The sequence below is a fragment of the Nasonia vitripennis genome, chromosome 4 (genome assembly GCF_009193385.2).
Source record: "Nasonia vitripennis strain AsymCx chromosome 4, Nvit_psr_1.1, whole genome shotgun sequence".
Taxonomy (NCBI): domain Eukaryota; kingdom Metazoa; phylum Arthropoda; class Insecta; order Hymenoptera; family Pteromalidae; genus Nasonia; species Nasonia vitripennis.
This window is the reverse complement of record NC_045760.1, coordinates 4,041,515-4,053,614: the sequence shown is the minus strand read 5'-3', so window position 1 is coordinate 4,053,614 and position 12,100 is coordinate 4,041,515.

Below are 12,100 nucleotides of genomic sequence, written 5' to 3'. Positions count from 1 at the left end.
GTTACGTTTCAGAAGTTCGTTAAATCCTTTTTGTTTTACATTCAGCCCCGCGAAAAGTATAAAGTTGCACGCGAGTACTCCCGTTACGCCGACTTCCAGGTCTAAATCAACTCTTAAATCGCAGTCCTAGGATTTCCATACGGGCGGAAAATTAATACGAATTTAAGACAAGTTAAAAATCACATCAGCTCGCCTAATACGGCAGCGGAATCGAAAGTGACCTACAACCAGGGGCAAACAATCAATTTCCCTGCGCCGACACACACACACACAGCCTCCCCCTTTCGCGCAAGCTCTGAGCTTTCGCGCGCAGCGGCTGCATATCCGGGGGCTGCGCAGGGCCGGCTCTCGCGGACGCGTAACCTTAGCCCTCTTTCTCGCGCTCTCGCCTCGCCGTCTTCTTCCACATACGCTATACGCGTGCTATCGACGAGGCGGCTAAGTATCCTTAATGCGATTTAATGGCCTGGAATGTCAGGTGGGATTCGATTGCTCGTCGCCGGCAGTGCTGTTATACGCGAGCGAGAACACCTCGCGTGTCTCTGAATATTCGCGGCGAAGTGTATGTATGAGTTGCGCAAGCTCTTCTTTTTTTTTTTTTTCTCGTACAACCGCGCGCGGCTTTGGAGGCAGCGCGAAATACATCACCTCTATTTTCGCGAGCCGACTTGAAGAGAAACATTTTCCACGCGGGCTTCCGCGTTTTCCTCACGCGCGCACGTTCTGGCTTTATCTTTTAATACAGTGCGCCCGCGAGCGCTCTTTCAATAATTCTCGCTCTCTTTCTGGCTTTATAACGCGATAGCGGCGGTAAATTATCCGGGAAAAAAAATCGAACTTCTTTTCGTCCCAACGGTCGCGCGAGCCGAGAGGATAAAGCAGGCACGCGCGCGAGCGCGAATCTAATTACGATACAGCCATTTTATTACACAAGGATTAATCAAGTACAATGTCAAAGCGAGTCGAGCGAAATTGAAGCGCGACACTCGCATAGCGCGCGGCTAGATTCGTAATGAAAATAGCCTTCGCTATAGCGCTCTGGCGCTGAATATTTATGCATGCGCATATTTCTTTTTTGCTCTGCGGCTGCATACACGGCTCGTCTATTCTGTAGAATACGCTTTTTTTCTTTCTCACTATGCGGCGATCGTTGGCCGTATATTCGAGGAGAGAAAAATCGCGTGGGTGTGTGCAGTATATGGAACCGTTCCGAGCTCAACGATCAAATCCGAGTCGTCTTGGTGAGAGAGGGCGACCTTCGAACGATATAATTTATGTTGCTATGCGCTGGCGGATGCATCGGAATGGATGAGCGCCAGCGCAGGTCGATGCATATTTTTCTGCGCCGACGGATGATTTTCGTCGTATACGACATAAAGTGGCTTGTTGCTGTCGACGTTTAATTTTTTTTTTTTTCTTTTAAGACGACGATGATAATACTAATGAGGCGGAAAACTGGTTTTCAGAAGAGCTTATATACGCTTACGTAAGCCCTCATGCACTGCACACGATGGCGAATAATGGTACAGTCGACGACTATAATCGACGCGTGTATAACAAGACTTTCCAGGTGCCCGTCAATCTCCCGTCGCTGCGGACCTCCCGAGAGCTTGATCGAAAAAACCTCGGTCGAGCGTAGAGGGAAGAAAGTTTGGGAAAAAGTCGATATGAGGCAATGCGGGGGAATCGATTTTTTCGGCTCGACTTTATACGAACGAATTGTTTCGGATGGAGTGTCTCGGCGACGCGAGTACATGTGCGGGGCTGCGGTGTATGTATATCGCCCGCATCGCTTTTCATCCTTATATATATAGACGTACGCGCGAGTGAAACTGTACGAGGGAGAGGCAGGAAGTAGTGCGAGGAAAGAGACTGCGTTACGCGAGATAAGAAAACCGAGGAAAATGGAAACCGGCGCGCGGATTATAAGGTGGAAAAATGTGAATCAAAATTTCAAGTCCCTCTCGGCAACCAATCGAGACGAACGAGTACACACGTATAGAATCTCGAGAATAACACCCGAGCGCTGAGAAAGAGAGACTCGTAGCTAAAGCTAGATAAGAATTAGAGAGACGAGCGCACGGAGAAAGATATAGGCGCCGCATGCGGCGATAAGACGAAAAAAGGGGGATAGGGAAACGAGGCGCACAGCCGGGACGATAAAGCCCGGCTATACTGGCAGGCTCTGCAATTTCTCCGGTCGTGCAGCTGCAGTAAATAATAGCGGCTTTCACGCGCCGAGAGGAATTTTGCTCTTTGCTTTTGTGCCGCCGGGTATAATCGTCGCGAGCAAAGGGCGGCGACACTTCTGCCTTTTTCGAGAGACGCGGAACTTGTGTAATTACACGCCGATGTGTACTTTGAGCTGTCGAGGGGGCGGGTATAGAGCGAGGATTTCTATTTTCCAACGGGGAATGTCGAAAAGAGTGTCTGGATTTGTGGCCGATATGCGATGGGATTGCTTTCGGTTTTTAGCTCTTATCTGAATCAAGAGGTTGTTTTTTTTTTATCGGGAGGAGCTGTGTCTGTTAGACACAGTATACGCGAAAGAGTCTCGATGACTATTTTACGCGGAGCATTTTTTTGTCTCCGAAGCCTGCAAGAGTTACGGGAAATAAAATCGATCAAAGCTATATCGCTTGCACACGACAACAATACCGGCGCTGCGGTACTATATAGACTTCCTCTCTCCCACTTCGGAAATATCGTGATCCCAACGGTTCGTAAATTTTTTCGAACCTCACGAATAGTAAAAATAACACTATGAGAAATTCCTCTCTGAAGACGATTATACACAGTCGTATATATTTGTGTACACCTACGTAGCATAAAGGCATCATTGACTCATCGTATTCTATATCTTTCCGGAGTAGTATATACACACGACGAACTTTGTATAAATAGCGCGGCAACATTTCGGCACTATACTGCTGCCGAGCGCGTTACACATAGATTAGGCTTATCTCACGACGAGGAGCGTTTCTCTCCTTCTCCAAACGATAATACACACACAGAGCGCACATCAAGCGTTTATACGTCTATACGTGTTTGGGAAGAAGACTCGTAAATAATTACTCACCGTACGCGTCCTGCTTTTCGCCTGTGTCACTGCCTCGGACGCAGCAGAATTTACTGAACAACGGCATTTCGCGCTATTGTTCCCGCGACGCTAGTATCGCAGAGAGAGGCTTTCGAGATATGCGGAAGGAAAACGAATGACTATTGCTTTGGCTAATTTTTTTTTTTTTTTTTTTTTGCAAGGCGTGTGATTCGTCAGCGACGATCGAGGTGACACTGATTGCACGCGAAGATCCGACCCGCGGAAATTAATCGAGTCGCGAAAAACACGCTATCGCATCTCGATCCTATCCAGATACGCATTCGGAAGGTCATCGCGAAAGAACGACGACGACGACAACAACAACAACAACAACAAATCTCGGACAGACGTCGCCGAAAATAAGACTTAATACTGCGCAGGGATTACAGCACAAGCCAAGCGCTAACGACCTTACATTACCCGCGCGCTTACACCTTAATAGTGTATTCCATTCATCTCTCTCTCTCGTGCTATATACACACACAAGCGAATCGGGAAAGTCAGACCCCCGTGGGGGGGGGGGGGGGGCTCTCGTCTAATAAAATCGTCGGCTGGCATCGGACGGCCTGACTGAACGCGCGCTTGCGCTAATAACACGCGTAATTAAGGCGCGCCGGATACAGCGATTAGGGCCCCGACATCGTGCACCTATGGAAGTGCCCGTGCACGCGCTCGATATATACCTTTGTAACTTTGGTACGCGCTTGCAGGCGCGCGGTTAAGTGGCTTTTTAATGTGCGTGTACGTCACGGGCCGCTGAGGTGATAATACGATGCAGTTATGTGTGTGTATGAGTGGTTGGGCTTTTGCGAATCGCGTGATTGAAAACGATATTATGAGGGAAACTGATGCCTTGACGCGAGCGCGTCCGTTGTTGATTATAGCTGCGACATCATGGTTGTACTGCGATTTTCGTAATCACTCGATCCATTGTTGCGACGAGATTATACGCGGAAGCTTACTTACAGCCAAAACGAAAACTCGAGACTCGTCAGGCTGACTGATGTGTGGTAAAATGAATTCGGGATCCAGTTCGCTCTGAATTAACTGTTTGGTTTTGCGTTTTTCGAATTTCGTCTGATTTCGAAGACCAGCAATAATATTATCGTTGCGCAATCATCGTCAGTACTTGATTTTTCACTTGTAAGAAGAAGCCGCGGCAAAAATGTTTTGAAGAAACCGCATGAACGAGGAACAGGAAGAGATGCGACGCGATATTGGACTGCGCGTGCGCGTGATGGAAAAACAAAGAGGAAGATCGAGGCTATTAAGCGAGACTTGTGCAACGAGCAATTATGCCAATCCTCTACACACTCGCCTTGTATTCGTATATTATCGAAATGGACGCATACACGTAAATACGCCCATAATCTCGTTTCATTTCCTCTTTTTTCCTCTCTCAAAAAAATCGACAGAGTTTTCCCTCTCGATCTCGCGTATACGAGCTTCATTTTCCCAAGAGTTTTGCTTTCACTTCTATTTTTAGAGTCGACGCAGGAGAGACGACTGGCCGCCGGTACTTACTCGTCGCTTCGCACTCGGACATTATCGTTAAATATTTATCTATACATTATTTCCATATTCATGAGCATAGCCGAGCCTGAGCTGAAACTGCATGACGAGAGCATTGTTTTCGCGTCTCGTCATGACCGATTTTCGCTATTATTGAACTGTAGCGCTTCTGCTATGGTGTCGAGAAGACACCTGTTAGTCCGCGGCTATTCTCAGCGAAGGTTTGCGAGGGAATCGGCGTCGTGATGGATTGCGTAAACTTTGATGCAATAATCGCTGGCTCTGAGAATTCAACGGAGTTGTTTCAAATTACAAGCGACCCACATGAGTATTTGTTAAATTGAAAAAGTCGACACAGAGCAATCCGCCGATTTCTCACAATTATGACTTCCCCGCGCGCGAACCTGAGACACACAGAGCACAGAGGGTAGTCTACTTTCGCGTTGGAAGCCCTTTTCACTCAGCCGTTTTCTTTTCGTCCAAGTTTTTCAATTTTTCTCTCTCCCTCGACGCGAAGCCGTTTCATGATCCCTTTGTGTGCGGTGCTTCTCCTTTTTTCGCGCGCTTGGCCCACTTGACTTCGTACGAGCTTTTCTTCGTTTTCGCTGCAGCAGCGGCATTGTATGCAAGAGGTCTTCTTAGTTCGGGCGTCGAACGTTGTTTTTTCGTTGCTGAAAGAGAGTTTGGCGAGAAGAGAAAAAATTAGAAAGATCGTACGCGATGAATCATGGACCGCTTTCGATCACAATATTTTCTACTAAATAATGATGAAGCTACAGACGACGACTGCAAACGCGTAGAGAGAAAGGAATCCGAGAGAATGACGCTCTCGGATATCTGGCTGCATATTAGTCAGTATTACGTATACTTTCAAAAATTCTCGACGCGCCGGGACGAAATTTTCGAAAGTGGAAAGTTCGTAGCTTGTTATATTCGGAAGCGATAACGCGACGTGTGTGTGTGGAAACGAAATTTTATTCGACTTATCGCTCGTATCTTATAATGAGCCCGTACACGAGTATACATCCTTATCTCGTCTCCGTCATTAGAACGACGATATACAGGTATACAAGCCACCGGTTACACTATCTCTCCTCGCGCTGCTCGAACGAGAAACCCAGCGCGTGCGAAGCGATTTGATTTATTAACGTCCATGTGTAATAAAACATTCATCGAATGTATAAACTCCCCGAGATCGTTACATTCAATCAGCAGTGGCTCGACAATAACGTCGGATAGTACATACGCGTACACATAGAGCGAAATCCATTGAGTCGAAACGCGGGCGCGCAAGAAAAAATCCAGCAAAAGTCAGTGCGCTCGCACATTGATGTGTGCGTGAAACGCCGGCGACAGTCAGCTATGTAGGGTAAAAACGGAAAAATGCCCATAATCGTCGGCGAAATCGACGATTGCTTTGTGCGCTGCATGTGTACGCGTTCTTGGCTTCTCAAAGTTTTCACGCGGAACGATGCTGTTCACTCATAGCTCTCGTATTTATTCGCTCGTAATTCTTCATTTTCGAGCACTTGATTCTAACGGCTTTTCCCGAAATATCGTATACACCTTCAGAGGAAACAAGGTTGGAAGCGTATATTGTATCGATTTCCGCGTAGGAAGCCCTATATAAATACACACACGCAGTCACATCCGAAAAAGCTGAGCTTTCCAATTTCCCGGGGAAACCCAAAACACATCGCTGCGTATCCTGCACCGAAGACCCGAACAATCGCCGAACCTTGGCATAGCATATATAGGTATAGAGTATAGCACCCCCCGCCCTCGTCGAATCAATAAAACCGCATCGCACGCACCTCTCGTCATCTCGACAGCGGACGTCCCCCCATATATAGCAGATCCAGCCGCAGATCCGCTTCTTTCTACACATCGCCTCTTGTAATATCGCTTACACCTCGCTCGAATTTCCAGCCGCTCTATTAACTATAAAACTCGGCTGCGACGCGGATAAATTAGCCCAATGAGGCCAGTGGCAAATGTGTTTATATCGCAAAAATACATGACCCTGACACGAATCGAGTTTATTTTATGTAACAGCTGCTGCAACGCGCGACGACGACGAGACGCGTATACTACTAGAGAGAAAGATTTCGCGAAGAGAGAGAGAGAGAGAGGGATTATTGCGCACAGCTTTTGAACGCGGCGCGCGAAGCGGCTATTAGGCGTGGTTTGAGGTGCTGGAGATGTTGCGGCTTGTGCGATGGTTCGGATTATAGTTTTCCGTTAATGCCGAGCTAGAGTGGCCGGTTAAGCTAAAGGAGGCCGATATATAGCGTCGATTGAAAATTCGAATTTCGCGCCATTCAACGCAATTACATCCTTTTAACGATCGAGTCGTCGATGGGTGATAACTCGATTCCGAATATTACTCGCCCAATTAAACGTATACAGCGAGCAATCGTCCAGTTTTTATTCAATCGTTTCTCTTTGATAAGACACGCATTCACCGAGGGTATATCGCATGCGGAAATTTTATTCGCCGCGTTGAATGTATTATCGGCGAATCAGACGCGTCGTTCGATGTATCGACTCTCCGACCGAATATAATAACTCTATACGTATCGAATGCTTTGAATATTGTGTGAATTGAAAAATTGATTAAAAACACTTGCCGCCGTTCGATAAGGGAAAACAAGGCGAAGCGAGCACTGCACGTAATCGGCAGTTGTTCTATAATCGATCACAAGGCGCCTATAGGTGCCCGCAAGGAGCCAATTATATAACGCTGACGAACGCGAGCCTTGATAGCCAATCTCAGGGTGAGCGACCTATATACACCGCGAAAATTCAAAGAGACCATTCGAATCGCGACTCGTTACGCTCAAACGGCTCTAATCAGCCGAATACGTCGCGGACAAAAAAAATAACGAAGCCACTCGAGGTATCCCGGCAATTTCGAAAATTACTCCCTCATCAGCCTCCGAAAATAGCGACGGCAACTGAGGTCGGCCTCGGTAGAAAAAAAAAAAAAAAAAAAAAGAAACTGGAACGTCAAACATCGCCGCGAAAGGAAAAGCGGCGTTAAAAATTCTTTCGATTTTCCACAGCCGCGACACTTGAACTTGCGCTTTGTGTTCGTTTATAAGCCCTATACTATACTGCGGTGTATAATTTACGAGTTTACACTCGCTAGAAATCATCGCGGATTTTTCTTCCTTCCGCAGCAACGTCTCCTTCCACTCGCTCCATTTATACAGGAGGATCGATCCGCGGAATTTCGGCGCAATCTCGAGCGGGGATCGACGAGTCGTCATTAACCTGCTTCGAGGCGATTGTTTTCTGTGGGTCATCAGCTTCTCTGTTTGCTGAGCTTGCGATCCCGCTTTTTTCTCTGATGCATACAACAACATTCACTGCGTGTTGTTGAGTAAATATGCCGTTAATATTACTGGATTCTCCGTCGCCGGTATTAGGATCGCCGTAAACAAAGGATTATACGGGCGACGAAAGACGCGCTGTTTATAGGCGGAAAGCTCTCGGCTTTAGAGGCTCAAATTCGAGATACGGCTGCTGCTGCATATCCTCCTACGTTAATTAGGACGCGGTGACAGGGAAAGCATCGCGTAACCAGCTATACCCTTTACTGGCTTACACGGCCCGTTTCTAAACTGCTCTCTGTATATACGTATACACGCCGCAGGTGCTAAGCTAGGCTCGAATTAAAATATACGGGCCAGTGCATGCGCGCATGCGAATTGCGAGTGTGAGGATGCGTAGGTATTTTTTTTTTCCGCGAAAATGAAATTTTCAGAAGCCCGAGCGCAGAAGAAATTAAACGCGCTTATACTGCCGTCACACGAGCTCGAGCGGCTGTTTTATGGGACGTAAAAAAAATTTACCTCAGTAACGCTGGCAGCGTCTCAAGTGCGGTTTGCGCGTCGCGAATCGATGATTAAAACTTGGAAATAACGCGCGATTTTTGTCTTTGGTTTAGCTCGTATAAGACTGCACGGAACCGCAGCTATTGATCAGCTTGAAATGTAGGCTGTACTATCCTTATCTATATACATTAAGCCATATACATATGTGATGTTCTGAATTAAAGCGCGCGAAAACTTTGCGCGACTTGCGTATACTTATACTCAAATATAAATACCGAAGCTTTAATAAACAATAAAAATAGCACACATCAACCTCGAGAGCTTCCCTCATCATTATTTCACGAGCCATTAGCGCATTATAAAGCGCTATTTACACACACACACGTGCGCGGCACACGAGCCCCCGGCGCCTTTTAATAAAAAATGCCCGATATATCGACATACCTGGCTGCAAGCGCCGGGCTGTATTATGCAAAGAAGCCACGGGAAGTATAATACGCGCACGTGTGTGTGTCTGTACGAAGCAAAAATTTGGCTTGATGCAGGGAGTCGTGGGTATTTTTGGGTCGCAAGACGATATATGCAATATTTGCCGCGTGTAATGAGAGGGAAGGGGGAGAGCTTGATTTTCGCATGCGCGCGGATTCGGGATATAGGCCGTGCGCGAGCTTATTATTGTGAAAGGGAAATTCGGTCTATTCGGGGCTCTTTTGGATGATGCGCGGTCGGCATTCCACGGTGTATTATGCTTTTTGAAACAGTAGAGCGAATTTTACGCTTCATCGTATACAGGCTTGCGTAGAAGAGAGAGAGAGAGAGAGAGAGAGAGAGAGAGAGAGAGAGAGAGAGAGAGAGAGAGAGAGTACGAAGAGAAATATTGTTTTTCTCATCTAAGCGGCTTACGCGAGTCATTTTTCTTCTCATTCTTGTATATTGGCGCCTATTAAAGTGTTTGTCGGCCTCGTCTCCGCGGACTGTAATAAACTGTGAAAAATCACACCCGCAACTAGGTCCAGTACAGTGGTGAGAATAATCTGCATCACAGGCTCGAGAAAAAGAGCCTACGTCAGCCGAGCACACATCGAACGAATGCAAATAACATGCACGCGCGCGCAATCCACTCAAGGCTCTCTCTCTCTCACACCTACACACCGGCGCCATCAGTCTCTCTCCCCGAAGCATCAGCAGTGCCGGCAGTTTTTCCATCTCAGACTACACCGGCAGCTAACAACCTGTCGATCGGAAGCCCTCGTGTTATTACTATATGCAGACGAGGTGGCGCTTCGATTTTCCTCCGTCTCCCCCCAAAAGGTCAAACCGACTGTATACGTAATACCACATAGTGTATGCGCTATGCGCGTCAAAAGTGACGTATACTGCCACGTGTGTGAGGTGTCGCGCGAAAAACTGCGTGACAGGCGCGGCCGCATGATGCATCCGATCTATAGCGTGTGCCTGGAATATAAAGCTCTCCCGCGATGGAATTACGCACGCGATAATATATATATATGTATGAGAGGTCCTCGAACTTTTGGGGGGAGGTATATCGAGCGTAGGCTGCTTCGATCGTTTTGAATTTCCTTAGAGGTTGGATCGTGATTTTTATCTATGCATCGGCGGGACGGTATAGGGGACGACGATTATTTTGGAAATTATCGACTGCGCCCGTCGTCGATGTCGGGGAGAGATTATATTGTTATTCGGCCTGTGTCGAGGGGTGCGCTTGCATCGTCTCGTAACGAAAATAAATATATACTATATAAGGCGTACAAAAAACATCGGCAAGAGCGTAAGTTATGCGGGAGTATTATTCAGCGCGATTATTAATGGAGATGCGGAAGATACGAGCTTTTGAATATTCATCGGCTGATTACAAAAAAGCATATCCGCGCGAAACTTTGCGCCGCGAAGCGCGAAAACTCTTCTCTCTCTCTCTCTCTTCGCTTTGGCCTGTTCGACACAAGTTGAAACTGGCCCGGAATATTTTAAATTTAAATGTGTACCACTCTTGGCAATATAAGCAAACTATAAAAGTTTTAACGTCACGGGGTGGCTGGAGTCGTTCATCTCCCTTATACTGAGAAAATATATTTTAGCTCGAGGTATACGACTCGTGCCGCGGTCACGAAGTGAATTAAACTCGACTATATATATACGTATACTTTTTGCATACATTCCGCTAATGCAGCTAGTTTGAAATCCGGGCTAATTTAGAATATGTATTCGATGCCGAGGGAAGATTGCGCGAGGGACGGTCGATATTTGCGAGGCAGTTTCACGAGGTTCCCGGAGAAAATAGCCTTTTTGAGGGAAGATATAACCACTTTGACGACGCGCCGCTATGCGGAAGCTTCTACCTCAAAGCTTTTTCATGTCACAAATTTTCCGAATATTCCTCGCCCCGTTCTAGTGTGTGCGGTTGGTTTTTTTTTCGTCGCTGTATGTGTGTAATAGGTAATTTGCATTTTTCAAGGATTAAAAACTCGCGCATAAGCATTAGGACGAACTTTTTTCTCGCTGTGGACTTGTCAGTAACATCGACTTGTTTTTTTTTTCTATCTCGACGAGATTATAAAGTTTGGGATAAAATTTTCAGAAGAGATTAAAGAGCTCGTGCAGTATACCGAGAGACATTGCGACCGGAAAACTTAGAAATTCAATAACTTTTGATGGAAGTTTTTAAAAGCGCACTCGTGTATCTTTACAAATCTTCTTTTTTTCTCGTACTGACTCGAGGGTCTGTAAATACAAACGAATCCTTCCCGCGCAATTTGAAAAAAAAAACGTTGCATGCGCATCGAAGCTCGTCCGTGTAATAGCATAAACCACGTACAGCGCGTGACATTTGCCGTAATGCGCGCTGGAGCCGCTCGAGAAATCAATAGTATCGGTTTCTCTTGGCCTTAATAGCGTCTCTTTTTAAATATTTGATCCGAACTTGCTGAAAATGGAAAAATGTTCTCCGCGCACACGTACGCGCGCTCCCCTTCCCCCTAAAAGGTCGAGAGCTACTGTATTATATACACATAACGTTCTTGCTCGTCATGCAGATCTCGCGACCGCGAATTTGCACAATGCAATTATGGCGCGAAATTTAATTTATGTAATCAAGCGGAGAATAGCTTTTCATCACACGCGCAGCGCCTATGTGTATATATATATATATATATATATATATATATATATATATATATATATATATATATATATATATATATATATATATATATATATATATATATGAGTGTAATTCTTCAGGCGGTGAGGTAAGTTAAGTCGGTCTTCCGCGAAAAAAGGAGTGTCGATTGTTATTTGCCTTGATGACTTTAATCTCCATAATAGACTTTTCTAGGGCAGTAACGCGCTTCAAAGCGGATTTCTTAAGAGTAGGCAGCTCTCCTTTTGAGCAGTTAGATTTAGTTTAAAAAATATAACTATACCGCTGCAGTGGAGCCTTGAATTAACGCTCGCGCCTATGACGGCTCTGCACAAATGCGATTTTCAGTATACCTCTGAGTGCTTTGGAAATATCGTTCGAAAATATATAACACCAGAGGCGAGAACAATGGGCTCGAATAGAAAAATACGAGCGAGAGAAGAAGAGAGCGAGAAATATGGAAATTCCGACGCCGACGAGGGGCATCATCAT